The 16,029-nt window shown below is 61.7% G+C and overlaps 1 protein-coding gene across 3 annotated transcripts in view; it reads right to left on the reverse strand.

Annotated features, from left to right (window-relative positions):
- SYT2 (synaptotagmin 2) overlaps positions 1-16,029 on the reverse strand; it is an 84,876-nt gene that overhangs the window by 32,793 nt on the left and 36,054 nt on the right. Inside the window, exon 1 of one of the 3 annotated variants that reach the window (XM_033415992.2) lies at positions 3,658-3,822. The exons of the other annotated variants lie outside the window; for them this stretch is intronic. The gene's annotated coding sequence lies outside the window, so the exon portion shown is untranslated. Of the gene's footprint in view, positions 1-3,657; positions 3,823-16,029 lie in introns of those variants that run through there. 3 annotated transcript variants of the gene reach the window in all.

The following is a 16,029-nucleotide window of genomic DNA, read 5'->3' on the forward strand; positions in this document are numbered from 1 at the left end:
TATGCGTCTCTGGCTCTGGGCGACCTCAGGCCGACCCTTGCATTCTCTTGGGCCTCAGTGTTCTAACCGGCAACCTGGGAATGTTGGATTTGATGATCTCACATCCTTTCTGCTTCAGTCAAGGCCCCTGACCTTGTGCTCTGATTTTAGAAGAGATGGAAGGTAACTGCTCCGTGGTTCACGGGGAGAGTGGAAAGGGCACCGGACTGAGCGTCCCCAGGGCGGGTGCAGCCCCCTCCCTGGTGCTCGGATGCCGTGTGATACTGGGCAAGATGGTCCCCCTCTTTGAGCCCAGCTTCCCCACCATCAAAGTCAGAGACTGAATGAGATGACCCCCAGGGTCCCTTCCGGCGCCCCAGGCTGGGGTCCACTCACCTCACGTGGCCCGTGGGCGGTGATGCCTTTTCTCCAAGGCCCTATTTGCCAGCCCTTTCCTCACCACTAACCTTGAGCGGAGGCTGTCGGGCCTCTGCCTTGTATCCTTGTCACCAGGGGCTTCTGTCAACCTCCCAGTTCCTCTCTGCAGACTGGCCTCCGCCGGCAGCCCCTGCCCCCCAAGGCCCTGTGACGAGAACCAGCTCCTGAAGCCCCAGGCAGAGTCGAGTGAGAGCAGGATGCTGGAAGGCGGGGCTCCTCAGCAGCTGCGCGTGGCAACACCTGCGGGACGGTGGGCTCCACCCCGCCCTTCCGCTAGCCTGAGTCCCCTCTGTGTTGACGCAGAACCTCAAAAAGCCCATTCCTCATGCAGCACTCAATGCACACTAAGAACTCCCCACATCCCAGAAGTTTTACATTAATTATTCCCGTGTAATCTTCAGAAGAATCCTAAGAAGTAGGTAACCTTGTTCCCATTTCACAGATGACATAACTGAGCCTCAGTTACGTCAAGTAATTTGCCCCAATTCACACAGCTAATATGGAAAGAGCCAAGACAGGAGTTTGAACCTGTCTGTCTGCAAAGCCTTTGCTCTTAAGCCCCAGCATTCTTGCTGAGGAGATGTCATCATCTCCTCGCAGGCTGTCGCAGGACCTTAACAGAGGGGTGGTGAGAGGCAGTGCCCGCGTGACTCCGCAAACCTCCCACACACCCCGCCCCCAGCCTCAGCAAAGGCAGACCCCACAGGGTCACAGGCAAGACGGTCAGAAGGCCCTTCGAGCATCTAAACCAACCTTTCACTTTGCAGTTGAGAAAACAGGGGCCCAAGGGGTGTGACCTGCCTAAGGTCACACGACAAGTCCATGGGAACCCCACGACTCACCCACCAGCGCACCCGTGTTGACACCCCAGGGTCCCGAGAGCGCCCCCAGGCAGGGCCGGTGCCTCTGCCACTCTCCCGCTGCAGCCCTGGGTGCAGATGAGCTCTGGCTGTCAGTCCAGGGGGCCAGCCTCACCCCCTCTCGGCTCCAGTCGGCTCCTTCCTCCAAGGCTGGGGGCGGGGGTGGATGGAGTGAAGCCCATCTTGTAACCGCAGAAGGGATGGGAGGTGTGGCAGGAGGTGGGGCCGGGGGAACCAGCAGAAAAGAGGCGACATTACAGGGAAGTCAAGCATTTTCTTTCTTTCCCGTGAAGTTTCTGCTGCAGAATCACGCGAATGATCCGAGACAGAGACAGAGACAGAGACAGAGACAGGGAGAGGCAGGCAGCGCCGCTGTCGCCATTCTGCAGAGACGCTCTGGAAGCTGCAGGGAGATCACACCGCCAGTCCATCCCCACCCCCACCTCCGGCCTCTGGCCCCGCTCCCCGCAGGTCTTCATATTTCTCATTGGCAGTAGCTGCGGGCTCGGGACTTGGAAGGCTCCGCACGGGACTAAGCGTCGTACATGTGTTTCTCATTTACTTCTCACGCCAACCTAAAACACCACAGCTGTTACCATTTTGTCCGACAACTAACTGAAGCTCAGAGACATAGAGTAACTTGCTCAAGGTCACGCAGCCACTAACCAGTGAGCCCGGGCTTCCCGAGGACGCATGGCGGGGGCGCGCACTCATACCGAGTGGCCCACTCGTACCGAGTAATTCTCTCCAGCTGTCTCCACTCTGCAGACAGATGTGCACTGGGAATTCCAGGGCCACCTGCCCCACCACCCAGCTAAGCCCACTTCTTACGATCAGACTCCAGCCCAGAACTGCAGCCACAGGACTGCAGGGCTGGGAGGGTCCCGGGGAGCCACCTAGTTCAACCCCTTCCATGTATAGGCGAGGAGAGCAAGAAACGGGCCTTGCCCGAGGTCACACAAGGTCACACAAATGGGAGGCAGCACCTGGAATCAGACTCAGGCCTCCTATCTTAAACCAGGACCCTCACCACAGCACCCTGAGGCTCAGTGAGAAGCTACTGCGCATCTCGACTGGAGCAGAGCCAGAGGCACCCCCAGGAGGCGTCAGGTTAGACTCTCCCGGCAAGGGCAGCGAGGTGCACGGAGGGGTGCTACGGGCCATCACGGTGCAGACCTTTCAGAACCTCCACCTCATCCTGGACACAAGCGTGACCTTGGGAGGCCCCTGACACCCCCTGAACCCACAGGCCTCCTGTCCAGCACTGGGACTTTTCTCCAGGAGAGGCCTTGCCCCCACAAAGAGGGTGGGCGGTGTGGGAGATTCTGAGTCTCACAGCCCTGCTGCCTTGTTGGAGAAGGGAGCTACAGTTTCCCCAGAGGCTAGGTCACAGAAGGGATGTGCTGAGCTCACCTCACCTGCGGGCGGGCCAGGACTGAGGGGGACTTCAGACACCATGAACTCCAAACCCCCATTTTCCAGATGAGGATACTGAGGCCCAGAGGGATAAGTGAGCCGTCCAAGGTCATAGGCGGGGTTGGTATGGAAGCTTCCCGACTCCCCCCAGGCACGCTGCGAGCGCAGCTCCACACCGCACCCCCCACCCCCGCCGCCCTCAGGAAGGGAGCGCTGAGCTGCCGCAGACAGGTGGGAGAACAAAGACGACTCATTTCTAAGCGCCCAGGCCCGGCAGGTGCGCCCGTGGGCTTGTTCACCCACTGCCCTGCCCCCACACGTCCCCGCTCCCCACTGGGGCACCACGCACCCCATCACCCGGAGATCAGAGATGTGCAGCAGCTCGTCCAAGGTCACACAGCAGAATGAGTAGAGCCTGCTCTCCTACTGCCCTGCTGCTCCTTCCCCACCCCCTCCTTGGTCTCTCCAAGCTCCGCCGCTTGCCAGGATCCTGGGGTCCTTGCTTCCCCCGATGTACCGGGCAGCGCGCTGGCTCGTGCATGAAAAAGTTTCGTGGAGAGGAAGGGGCGGAAGACGCCGCCGCCCATCCCCGGCCCGGACGGCCGCGGCCTGGCGGGGGGCGCGGAAAGGAAGCGAGCTCCGTGCTCCGCCAGGTCCCCGGCGCGCCCCGCTCCCTCACCGTCTCCGCGGGGGTCCCGCGCCCGCACTCACTCTCCAACGCGCACCCACTCCATCCGCCCCCCGCGGCGCCCTTCCCGCGGCTCTCGGAGAGGGGTTCCTGGGATAATTCAGGACACCTCCCCAGGGACCATCAGGGTAATTCCGGCGCAAGCGGACTCCCGGAGCCCCGTCCCGCACCCGGTTCATCCGCCGCGAGCGCCGAGCCCAGAGTCCGGGCGTCCCAGGTGGGCGCCTGCATCCGCCCGCGCCCCCGGCCCCGGCCGCCCCGCCCGGCCGCTCTTACCCGGGGACGTTCCGGCGCGGTGAGCCCGAGCTCTCGGCGAGGGCAGCGGGCAGGACGCCGCGCTCCCGGAGTCCAGGCCCCTCTCCGCCTTCCCGATGCCCGGCCGCTGCGGCTCCGCTCCGCCCGCCCGCTCCCTCGCGCGCCGCAGTAGTAACACCTGCCCCGCGCCCGCCGGCCAATCAGATGCTCCTCACATCCGCCAGCACGCGGCGCGGGCCGAGCCTCCGAGGGCGACCCCCGCCGGCCGTAGCGCAGGTCCCCGCCCCGCGATCCTGCCCCCTCTCGGGCCGGGGCGGTGGCTGGCAGGAGGCGGGGGCGCGGGCGGGGAGGGGGAGAAGTTTGCGGTGAGCGGGGCCGGCCGCGCGACCCCAGAGCCCCTCGGGGAGCCCGTCGCTGCGGAGGCGCTCCCACCCGCCGCGCGCCCCCTGCGACACTCCCCCCAGCACCCCGCCACCCACGGGCTTGGGGATTGGCTGGGAAGGACGGCGGGCGGGGGGCCTCCCCGCGATCGGGAACCAGCTAACGGGTGGGAGGGAGCCGATTTGCTTCGGGGGCTACGGATGAAGGTTTTCCTGAGTCGAGGAAGAAAAGAAAAGGGAGGGAGGCGAAGAGGAGCGGTGGAGACAAAAGGGGCGGGGGAGGCGGGGCGTCGGGCCCAAGAGCCCCGACAGCCCCGGCCCAGCACCCCCGCACCCGTCCGAGCACGGAGTCCCGACTGGTGCCCAGGGCTCTCCCCCCCCGCGCCCCACGCGTCTCGGGGAGGAGAGAACGCGGGCGGAGGGGCCCTGCGGGGGAGGAGGAAGCGTCTGGGGCACAGGATCCCGGACCGACTCCCTCATGGGAACCCACCGCTTCTCCCTCTCGAGGAGGCGAGGCCTGGGCCCCCTGAACAGAGGCAGGTACTCCCCACACCCACAAGGCAGGACGGGCAGGGAGGACGCCAGCCCGGGGTCGCCTCTGTGCCTTGGTCTCACTCCTGAACCCCACACTGGGCCCTCAGCGCCCACCGCCCAGATCTCAGGACCCCAGTTCAGCCGCGCAGCACTTAACGCTGGCGCCAGGCGGCCCCCATCCCCACCTTCCCCCCTCCCCTCCGCTCTCAGCAGCTCCTCCCCGGTTGCTCCCGGTCTGCATACTCAGAATCCTGGATCAAGTTTGGGGTTCGACCCAGGAAGTGACACCCCCAAATCCTGTGTGTTGGGGGAGGCCTTACTCAGGCTTCGGGGCTCCTCATCTCCGCGGAGTCAGAGCAAGGAACCCCTGGAATTCCTGGTACCTGCAACCCCCCTTGTCTCCCTCCTCCCTGCGTCCCCAGCCCGCCAGCCACATCGCTGGGAGCCGGGCCACTGCAGTGCGGCGGCGGCACCGCTGCTCTCGCTGGGCTGCAGCCTCCCTTTAGAGCCAGCCAGGCACGGACCCTGGTCTGCAGAAAACGCTGACTCGGCGTTTCCAGGCTGCCAGCGTGGCAGAGGGCGTGTGCCACCCGCATACCTGGCTGAGGGGCACGTGGGCGGGAAGAGGGGGACAGGACTGATGCCCGAGACCCTCTAGTCAGTGCTGCTGACCCCTCACCATTCCTCCTGAGGGTCAAGGGCTCAAGGTCAGCTGTTCCGCAGGAGGACACCAGGGGGTTCCCCCCACCTCTCCACACCCCACACCCCAGCTGCGGGTCTCCCACACTGAGGGGGGACCTGTCACCTGGCTGTCCCTCTTCTGCTTCTCCCTGGAGAAGGAAATGCTTCTCCTTTGAAATCCCACAAAAGCATCTTTTGCCGCTGGACTCAGGTCAGACACTGGGATTTCCTGATGCCTAGGGTCCCGGGATGCCATCCTGCTTGATTAGAAAGCCTGTGGCTTAATGATTGGACAATCATGCTGCTGGGTGCAGGGGGATGGATGAAATGGCCCTCATGGCTCCCTCTGGTAAAATGGATCAAAAGATCCCTGAGCCTCACTCAAAGCTGCCTCCAGTAAAATGGTCCAAGAATTGATAAAATGCTCTAATGATGGGAAAACAAAGCATTTGGGCAGGGCTGTCTGCTCCTCCGGAGGGTACCTGTGTTTGAGGTTTGCGCTCCCTCCACTGCACCCTTCTGCTGGGGGCTGGGGTTCTGAAGGGTCAGGTGACATGTGCACAGGCAGGGCCGGGCTCTAGACGGGGAGGTGGGAGCACCGAGGCCCCTTGAAAAGAGGCAGCTTGGAGCCTCTCAAGCACCAGAGGACCCCTCTCCCGGGGCGTGGGGGGGCGGCGGTGAAAACGGCTTACAGCCTTGATTTCACTTGAGTCTTTTCAACAATCCCAGAGGCAGCGAGGCAAGGACGGGACAGGTTTTCCCTCCACTGTGGCACAGGAAGTGCCCAAAGGCTTCCCAAGGTCTCGTCTCCGTGCCGAGTGAGGCACGGAGTCGGGTCCCGTGACCCCACATACTGGCCCTCCCCTGGTCCACACAGGCTAGTGCACAGCTATAGCTGCGCCTCTTCCTCCCGGGGGCTCCTTACCTCCCCCCCGCCATTGCCCCTGCTACCCTGTCTTCCCCCGTCGGCTTCCGGTGCACGTCACTAGATGTGGCCCTTACCCAGCCCCCAGCCTCACCTGGCACTGCCACGCTTGCCTTCTGTGCTCCAGCTGCACTGATCCCCTCGCAGGTCCTTAAAGGGCTGTGCTCTTTCCTGCCACACACAGAACCTCTGGCCACGCTGTCCCCTCCACCCACACTGTCACCCACCACCCCCTTCATCCTGCCAGTCTTTCCCCGACGCCTCCTCCCGTGCACCATGCTTCTCCTCTGCAGCACCTGTCACCTGTTCTTGTTCTTATCTCCCCGTCCCCAGACCGTGAGCTCCAGGTGGAAAGGACCTCAATAAATCTTAGCGGTTCTGAGGCTGGAATCCTGGCACTGCCGCTCGGATGCTGTGTGATCTTGGGCAACCTCTCTAAGCCTCGGTTTCTCACCTGCACCACAGGGATTCTAACTCTAATTCTAAATCAGAGTTACTGTGGGGATTCAAGGGGTGATGTACGTACAGAGACCAGCGCGATGCCGTGGCTGGCGCACGGTGTCAGCTTCTGCTGGTAAAGAAGGAACAGAGGGTGGACACGTCGCTCTACTGCCAGCCTTCTCCCCAGGGACCAAATATATCTCCTCTCCTTGACCCCCAGCCCCCTCTGACTTAGCGGCTCCTGAACCCTAACTTCGGCCCCCGGCTTCCGGGATGAGCGGAGAGCGGCTGCAGCCACTCCTTCCTTCCCCGCCCAGGCCTGGCCTCTCCAGTGCTGGCAGCCGGGTTCTCTGCTCTGTCCCTGCATTGGCCTCGGGTGCCAGCACAGCCCGGGTGTGGAGCCCCGGTGGCAGAGCCGGGAGGCAGGGTGGCCTCTGTCACACTCTGCGTCAGCATCTCCCCGAATGCCACGTCCAGTGAAATCCGCGTCCCCAGCCTCTGGAGGGGTCCTTTGGCGCCTCCTCTGCAGAGACCCCCGAGCTGCCCCAGACCTGGGCTGAGGCCAGCCCTGCAGGATCGGGTGGGGGCAGTCAGGAGGGGGCCCCAGGGGCCTTGGCCGTCTCCCTGGGTTGGCTTCCTGTTGCCCTTCCATGTCCTCCTTTCTGTCTGATCTGGGCCTTCGTGAAGGCCGCTGCCAGGGAGGTGGACGGCCCTTCCCCAGCCCTACGGCCTGACACCCCACAGCTGGTCCCCTGGGGAAGTAGCCAGTGCGGCCTGGCTAGAAACTTCCCCCAACCCCCAGCCCCGCCAGCTCAGTGAGGGGAGAGGGAGGAGGGAGGGAAGGGAGAAGAGGCCTCTCTAAAGCCTCTTGACCGAGTTCCTCCCCACTTCAAACCTGTCCAGACAAAGTAATGATCCTCAGCTCTTCCTTCCAGAATTATAGCAAATGGGTTTCTGCAAAGAGCTTCTAAATCCTGCAGTCACCGCCGTAACCACCACTCGTGCTAACGGAGGCCCTCCCCCTCCCTCCTCCCTTCCTCCCCCTGGGCTTCACTGGACAATCTAAGCAGCAGTCTGGGACCACAGACTTTGAAGGACGGGACCCTCACTGCCGTCCTGGCCACATGGTGGATGCTGTCAGGGTTAAGAACATAGGCTCCGCAGCCAGACGCTGGAAGTGAACCCTGGCTCTGCTGCTTAGCAGCTGTGTGACTTTAGGCAGGTTACTTAACCTCTCTGTGCCTCCTCTGTAAAATGAGGACAAAAATTGTTTGTGCCTCATACAATCACTGTGAATACTGCATGAGTAAAAAAACATTAAAAAACTTAGAACAGTGTCTGGGATGTGACGGGTGTCCAGTAAGTGTTAGCTCTTTTTTATATTATCTCTACAGATGGGTAGACAGAAAAGCAGCTCCTGTTTACCGAGTGCCTTTCCATGTGCCAGGCGGTTCGTATGTCGTGACACAAGGGGTGCAGGATGGGCCACGTCAAACCTGAGGAGTCTGCTGACACCCTCATCCGAGAATTTATTTGCATCCACTTGTTGATGTGGGGCTAACGAGCAGCACCTGGGGAAACAAACTGCGTCTACAGCTGGGCTCCAGGCACGGGTATCTGCCACCCGTTAAATGGGGGTCTCAGATGAAGAAATGGTCAGAGAGAAGGAATGCAGCTGACAGTGAGCCAGACCCCACGACAGGGCTTGAGGGCCCGAGGGAGAGGCCCGACAGCAGGGGGAGAGTGGCTGGCCCTTGACCTCCTCTGACCCGGTGACCTGGGAAGCAGGGCAGGGCCCCGGCCACTTGCTGGGATACCTACCCCCGAAAGGAGCATTTCACCCCTGAGTGTTCTCATTCGCTCTCTGAAAGAGTGAGAATGTCTCGGGGGGCACGAGACAGCCCAGCCGCAAGTGGACAAGCGGCCGCCCAGCAGAGAGGCACCCCGCCGGGCAGCCTGCGGAGGCTCCTGGGACGCTGGCCAGGTGAGGCCGGCGGGGGTGGGGAGGTTTCCTGGAGGAGCAGGTGGACAGGTTCGGGTTCTGAGATGGTGATGACAGGAGACACACCGAGTGTGTGCTTAATGTTTCTTATTGCCATTTTACAGAGGCAGACAGAGGTCACACAGCAACCTGCCCAAGGTCGCACAGCAAGGGAGCAGAAGACGCAGGGTATGAGCTCTGATGTTCTGCTCAGAGGCTGCACCCTGCCCCGCTCTGCCACCTGCTTCGCTGATCGATATTGGGCCCCTCATTCCTAACTGTAAGCTGGACGGGGTGTGGACACTTGGGTCCTACCTAATCCTTACAGCTACCTTATGAAACGGGTGTTTGTCCCCAGCTCACAGCTGAGAAAACCAAGGCTCAAAAATGCAAAGGATTTGCCCAGTTCCCGTAGCTGGGAAGTGCCAGAGCCAGGGTTCAGGTATCCCTGCCCAGGACCACCGGCGGCCACAAACCCAGTTCCAGCCCCCGCTGCGCAAAAGGCCACTTCCCCTACCCAGGACCACCGGCGGCCACAAATCCAGTTTCAGCCCCCCCTGCGCAAAAGACCACTCCCCCTGCCCAGGACCACCGGCGGCCATAAACCCAGTTCCAGCCCCCGCTGCGCAAAAGGCCACTCCCCCTGCCCAGCACCACCGGCGGCCATAAACCCAGTTCCAGCCCCCGCTGCGCAAAAGGCCACTCCCACATGCCCAGGACCACCGGCGGCCACAAATCCAGTTCCAGCCCCCCCTGCGCAAAAGGCCACTCCCACACAGGCTTCTCCCAGGCATGGGAGCGATTCCAAGGTCTCTCCGGACTCAGGCCAGACATGCAGGCCACCGCGTTTGGGAGAGACCCCCAAGAGGAAAAGGAATTGGGTCTGAGCTCGGAGGATCTTCCCAGAGAGTTCGGGAAGCCAGAATAACTGACTCCTGTGACTGGGGGTGTGTAAACAGCAGTCCGACAGAGCTGGGACACAACCCCTGCCCGTGAGGGTCTGCATCAGGATGGAGCAAGGGACACGGGCTCGGGGCAGCTGTCCACCTGGAGGCCTGGACCGGGAGGAGGGTGCCTCGAGGGGGCGGAGCCATGAGAACTCCCTGGGAAGGGGAGGTGCTCAGGCAGAGGCACCGGGCAGAGCCGGGGGAGTTGGGGGGGGGGGGTCCACGCACAGGCCCCCTCCCTTTACTGTGCTTCACAGACTCTGCGTTTTCTCTAACAGAAGGTCCGTGCAGCCCCCGAGACAAGCGAGCCCATCGGTGTCTTTTTGCCAACAGCCTTTGATCACTCTGTGTCTCTGTGTCACATCTGGTAATTCTCAGAATATTTCAACCTTTTTCATTAGTGTTGTACTTATGATCTGTGAGCAGTGGTCTTTGATGTTCCTACGAGAGTAGCTGAAGGCTCAGGTGATGGTTAGCACTTTTACCAACAAAGTATTTTTAAATTACAGTATGCACGTTGTGTTTTTAGACACACTGCCACCACACACTGAAGAGGCCACAGGATGGTGTAAACATAACTTTATGTGCACTGGGAGACAGGAAAACTCGTGTGGCCCGGCCGGGCTGAAGGGACCAGCTTTGACCCACACGGGCAGCAGGGCTGTTGGGTCAGGGGAGACGACCCCGCCAGGCTAAGCGGGAGACCCCACGCTGGGCAACTGGATGGGGTGAGGGGACACGGGGGCCGGACGGCTCCTGGGTCTGGCTGGTGACTGGAAGGGGAATGAGGTCGTTCATTACAAGCAGGGGCAGGGTGGGCAGGGGTCTAGGGAGGTACGAGCTGGGAGTCCACGTGGGGAGCAGGGTCAGATTCAGGAGGAAATATCCAGGAGGCTCTTGGAAACGTGGCCTGGACCTCAGGAAGGGGGTTTGGACGGGAGATGCGCCTTTGGAAGACACTGATTCATAGAACATGGAGAAACACTTGCTCTGAAGATGTTAGTAACCTAACAAGTGACAGCAACCAGCTTTGGTCCCAGACTTGGACTCAGGCTGGTCAGTTCTCACCACCTCAGTGCTTCCTTCTCTAATAGCTTCTGTCTCAGGTCTGAGCAGCTGTGAAATGCCCCCAAACCATCTCCTTTCTCTTTCCTAAAGGTCTCGGGTGCGAGTTTCTAGCCACATATCGTTCTACCCATTTTACAGAATTGGAAAGTTAAGGCACATCTTTACTAAGCCACGCAAGCTGACTGTGGAGTCTGAAGTGGTGTCCATCCCCACCGACCTCAGCCGGGAGAGCGGTTGTTTTTTTGTTTGTTTTTTCTGGGGGTTTTCCCCCAAAGGAAAGCTGTATTGACAAATCAGCCATTATCTACTTTAAGGAAAAGATAAATCAGTTATTACACCTGCATCCTGCCTTCCCACCACACCCCATCTGAGAGATTCCAACCCTGAGGAAAGAGCACAGAGCAGCGTTCCTCCCAAGGCACGAGTGTGGACTGCAGCCACCGTACCCCCCACTGTGTCTGAAGTGACCAGCAGACACTCAGGTACCAGATAGCACATCACGGTTGACCAGAGAAGACACTAAGCTGACGGCTCCTCCCCTTCGAGAGTGCACAGATGCCGGCGAGGTCTCTGCCCACTAAGAGCCTGTAAGGCACAGAGCTGCCCCTCCAGGCGCGCCGGACCTGGGGCCCTGGGTGAGAGGCTGCTGGGCTGTGGCAGCATCGGAGCAGAAAGAGATCTCTGTAGCTCCTGAGAAAGGGCAACAGCAGAGTCTCAGCCGACCCAACGCCCTGGCCCTGACCTACCTGCGGGTCTGCCTGTTGCTCGCTGGCCCTGGCCCTCAGCTGAGCTGGTGTAGCCGATGCTGGGGAAGGGGTGCCTCCCCTCCGTGCCCCCCGCCTGGCTTGTGGGGAGAAGCAGGCGTGTGTCAGCGTGGTGGTGACGGCAGAGCATGGAGCGCTGGGGCCGTGCACACGCGAGGGCTCCAGCCCCCGTCTCCGCTGCCCCCCCAGGACCCACCACACAGCCCCTCAGCTCCATCTCCCACGTCTCCCTCAGTTGCTGGCGTCTGGCTTCCACGGGACATGGTCCCAGACCAACGCTGACGCTCAGGCTGTCTTCTGTGCCTTCGGCCTCCGCGAGCACAGTGCACGAAGTGCGTGGTGACAGGAGTCTCCCCCACGGTGGGACGGCAGGAGCTCGCTGCAGCGCAGGGGTCCTCCGCCTCTCCGTCCACCAGAGTCACCCGAGGAGCTGGCAAGAAGGACCGCCAGCCCCCGCCGCAGACCCAGCCCTCCATGGAAAGACCTCGACTGCAGAGCCGGGCCTGCCTCATGTTCCCGGTGGGGCTCGAATGAACGAGACGCCGAGCTCCGGGTTCTTCTCCTGAAGGAACATCCGTGGCCGGTTCCCCGAGGGAAACACACACAGGAAGCACAGTGCCTGCGGCTCGAGCTGGCCTTTGACACACGCGCACCACCACACCTCCCAGCTCCGCGGTGCCTGGGGCTTCCTCCCAAGCCGGTGATGCAGTCAGCCCCCGCCAGCATCTGCGAGAGGTGCGCACCTCCTGACGGCACGACGGCCTCACACCTCCGTGCTGCTGCCCCGAGGACCTTGGTGTCACCCTTTCCGGCTGCACCCACCCGAAGCACCGTTCCCAGCTCCTGCGGCCCCGCGCCCAGCGCCGACCCTCCTGAACCTTCTGCCACACAGCCTCCCAGTGCCCACTCCCCGCCCTGACTCTCACTGTCTGGCTCCCCTCGCGGCCCAGACGCCGTCGCTGCCCCCTGACGGTCCTGTGCAGACGCGTCCAGCACTGCACACCTTCCTGCACCACCCCACTGGCTCAGACCGTAAACCCCTGAGGCAGCACAGATCCCGGCACCTGGTGGGGCGTCATGAGCCTTGACCCTTAACCTCACGTGGGGTGACAAAGAGATCAGGCCGGGTGCAGAGACTGGGACAGGACCAAGCGCACCCCCAGCAAACTCGTGCTTCAGTCTCCAGAGAGGGGGGCAGAGACTGGTGCTAAGGCAGCGCTGCTCCTGGAGAGCCAGACCTCACCGGGCCTCCGCGGTGCCACCTCTGTGGATTTTCTCCTCTTCTGGTTCTGATCCGGAAGCCCAGGAAGCTGGGTTCTGGGTGCCCTCGTGGGGCGTTCAGTCCACTTAGGGACCTGGCACTGATCGTACGACCACAAACACACACGGCAGACCTTCGCTAAGGTCAGAACTGTGACGGAGAGTGGGATGGTGCTATAGGGCTATTAGAGGGACTTCTCACGGAGATCAAGGACAGCTTCCTGGAGGAAGCAGCGCCTGCACTGAGGCTTGAAGGCTGCCCAGAAATTAACCTGGCAGAGTGAGCAGCTTCTGCAGGACCCGGGAAAGAGGCGGCCGTGGCCGGACTGGGTGACGGGATGTCGGAGGAGGAGAGTGAAGGGTTGGATGTAGAGGCGCGGAGTAGGGGGGGCACTCACAGGTGGGACGGGAAACCTGGAGCAGCCCAGGCGTGGGCAGGTGGGTGAGAGCATGAGGTGGGTGTTGGGTCACCTGTGAGGCATCCAAGTGGAGACTCTGAATGCACAGGTGGGTGCAGGCGGGCTTCAAAGGAGGGGTCCGGGCTGAAGACCTGTTGTGACTCATCCGCTTAGAGGAGGGGGTTGAAGCTGAGGGGCCTGGACCCCCCAGGCGGCGACCCTTCTAGAGGGACACGCACCCCGTTTCACAAGGCTGTCCTGTTCAGCTTCTCCACCTCGGACTCACTTAGGTCCCCTGTTTCCTTTATCTGTTGTTAAACCAACAGCTGACCAAGTGCCCACGAGCCGTCGGTGACGAGGAAACATCGCTGTCAGCTGAGGCACGGGGTGGGGGCTCCCGCCAGCTTCGTGCTGTCTTTCCACGTCCCTCTCGGCCCTCAGGAGGCAGACATCCCTGCCCTTGTTTCTGGAGCAGGACGCTGGGGCTCAGAGAAGCAAAGCCCTGCCCGGTATCAGTGTTGGACGCCTTCTCACTTCCAGGGCTGCTTCCCCAGAAGAACGGCCCGTGCCCAGAGGCAGGGGGGCAGGAGCCAGCCACCACCTCCATTCCGACCTACTCCCGACCTGCTCGCATCCCCGATGGACCAGCCTCTGCTCACACAATGCTGGCAGCCAGTGGCCCACTTCTCACATCGTTAAGCGCTATTAGAGTGGATTCCTTATCTTAACTGAAATCTGTCTCGCTGTGGCTTCCTCTGCTGGTCAGTCCAGCCGTCCAGGAGACGTGCATCCTGCCTCTCTGAGAACAGCTGCCGGGCCTCCCTGGACGCCTGTGTCTGGTCAGGTTCACTCCCGTTCCAGTGTCTTCCTTTGCCTCTCACATCCTGGCCAAACTCTTCTGGACAAGACCCAGTATGTCTGTGTCCTTCTTGAAACGGGATGTACAGAGAGGTACAACCCACCCTAAACGTGAGCCAACTCGCCCAAAATCAAGGTTAGATGGAGGCAGGGCCAGTCTCTTTACGGTCAGTGGTACATCAGGCCCAGGCTTGAGCGGAGCTAGTCCAGACCCACTGCACAGGAGGCGTGTCCCAGGTCTTAGGGGACCACAAGAGGCGCCCAGGACTGGAGGGCATCTTTCTGCACCCAGGAGTCTCTTCCCTGCAGGAAGGCCCAGAGCCTACTTCCCGGGCCTCCCTCTGTCTGGGGGCCGGGGTACCACGGGGCCCTGGGGAGGAGTTAGGGAGGGAGCAGGCAGTCAACGCAGGGACCCGGAAACCCTGGTGGGTCCCCGCTCGCCTCTCCACCCCACACAGGATCCCGGGGCGGCAGGTGGGAGGTGCCCCAGGCCCGCCCCTTCCCTGGGGCCAGCCCAGAAGCTGGTCTGGAAGCCGGGCGGGGCCAGCAGCTGAGGGTGGGTTCTGCCTCTGGAGGGTGGGAAGCACAGGGCTCCAGGGAAGCTGGGGCGATGCCAATCGTGCTGACCCCATATGTGGCGTCGGAGCCCAGCTGCCCCACCCACTGGCCACCTGGAACGGCCAACCAGTGCGTCCCCAGCCACATCCTGCACCAGCCTGGGCTCTGCTTGGGACCAGCTCTGCCCCCTTCACTGACTGACCCCGTCAGGGCATGTCCCCGCTGGGGGCCTCGGACCCCTGTGGGCCCCAAAAGCTGAGCCTAGATGGCGGCGTGGGCCCTTTAGCCCCGACAGTTCTGAGGGGTTCGGGGGGGCTGGCAGTGGGTGAATGACCGAGGCTGCCTGGCCCCTTTTGGAGGGGAGAAATGGTGAGCCAGGTGATTCAGCTAAAGGGACAGGCTTCAGCTAAAAGCACCCTCGAGGGGGCTTCCCTGGTGGCGCAGTGGTTGAGAATCTGCCTGCTAATGCAGGGGACACGGGTTCGAGCCTTGGTCAGGGAGGATCCCACATGCCGCGGAGCAACTAAGCCCATGAGCCACAACCACTGAGCCTGCGCGTCTGGAGCCTGTGCTCCGCAACAAGAGAGGCCGCGACAGTGAGAGGCGCGCACACCGCGATGAAGAATGGCCCCCTCTCGCCGCAACTGGAGAAAGCCCTCGCACAGCAACGAAGACCCAACACAGCCAAAAATTAATTAATTAATTTAACAAAAAATAAAAGCGCCCTCGAGGATGGGGACCCACGGGTGTTGGGATGAAGGCGGCGGAGGCCAGAGCCCCGGGAGCCGCCCCCCCGGCCCAGGCCCGCCCCCGTTCCCCACTCTGCACACTCCAACTCTGTCCCTCGGGTCCTGCCCCGGCCCTCAGGGCCAGGAGGCCCCTGGAGCTGCACGAGGACAGGAGGGCGAGCCTGAGGCAGGAGCAGCCCACACTGTCGCATCGGCTCTGCAATGCAGTGCTACGCTTTTTCGTTAGTTTTTTTTTTTTTCCTAAAAGTCCTCATTTCCCACGGAAAATGCAGCCAAGTGCTTCCAGAAAGGGGTGGCCACGCTGCCTGGGGACGCGTCAACCCTTCTGATTCCGGGACCTGGCAGCATCGGCTCTGCAATGCAGTGCTACGCTTTTTCGTTAGTTTTTTTTTTTTTTTCCCTAAAAGTCCTCATTTCCCACGGAAAATGCAGCCAAGTGCTTCCAGAAAGGGGTGGCCACGCTGCCTGGGGACGCGTCAACCCTTCTGATTCCGGGACCTGGCAGCCGCTCCTGCCCCCCCTCGGGCAAGCAGCTCTGCCCTGGGCTCTGTGGAAGAAGTAGGAGGGGCCTGGGGCGCAGCCAGGGGAACCTCAGGGATCACGGACTGCAGCACCTCTTAGCGCCGACCGAACCTCAGGGATCACGGACTGCAGCACCTCTTAGCGCCGACCCCAGGCCTCTGGCTTGGGCTCCATCACACATGCAGAGACGCCTCAGATCCAGGGGGCTCGACCCCCTCCCACCACCCCACCCTCCTTCTCTCGCTCTGAATGAGCTTTTTTTTGGGGGGGGTGACAACGTCCCCCTTTGTTGTATCAAATAGCAAATCTGCTGCAAGGTTCTCTGGG

This window comes from Orcinus orca, chromosome 1, assembly GCF_937001465.1.
Source record: "Orcinus orca chromosome 1, mOrcOrc1.1, whole genome shotgun sequence".
Taxonomy (NCBI): Eukaryota; Metazoa; Chordata; class Mammalia; order Artiodactyla; family Delphinidae; genus Orcinus; species Orcinus orca.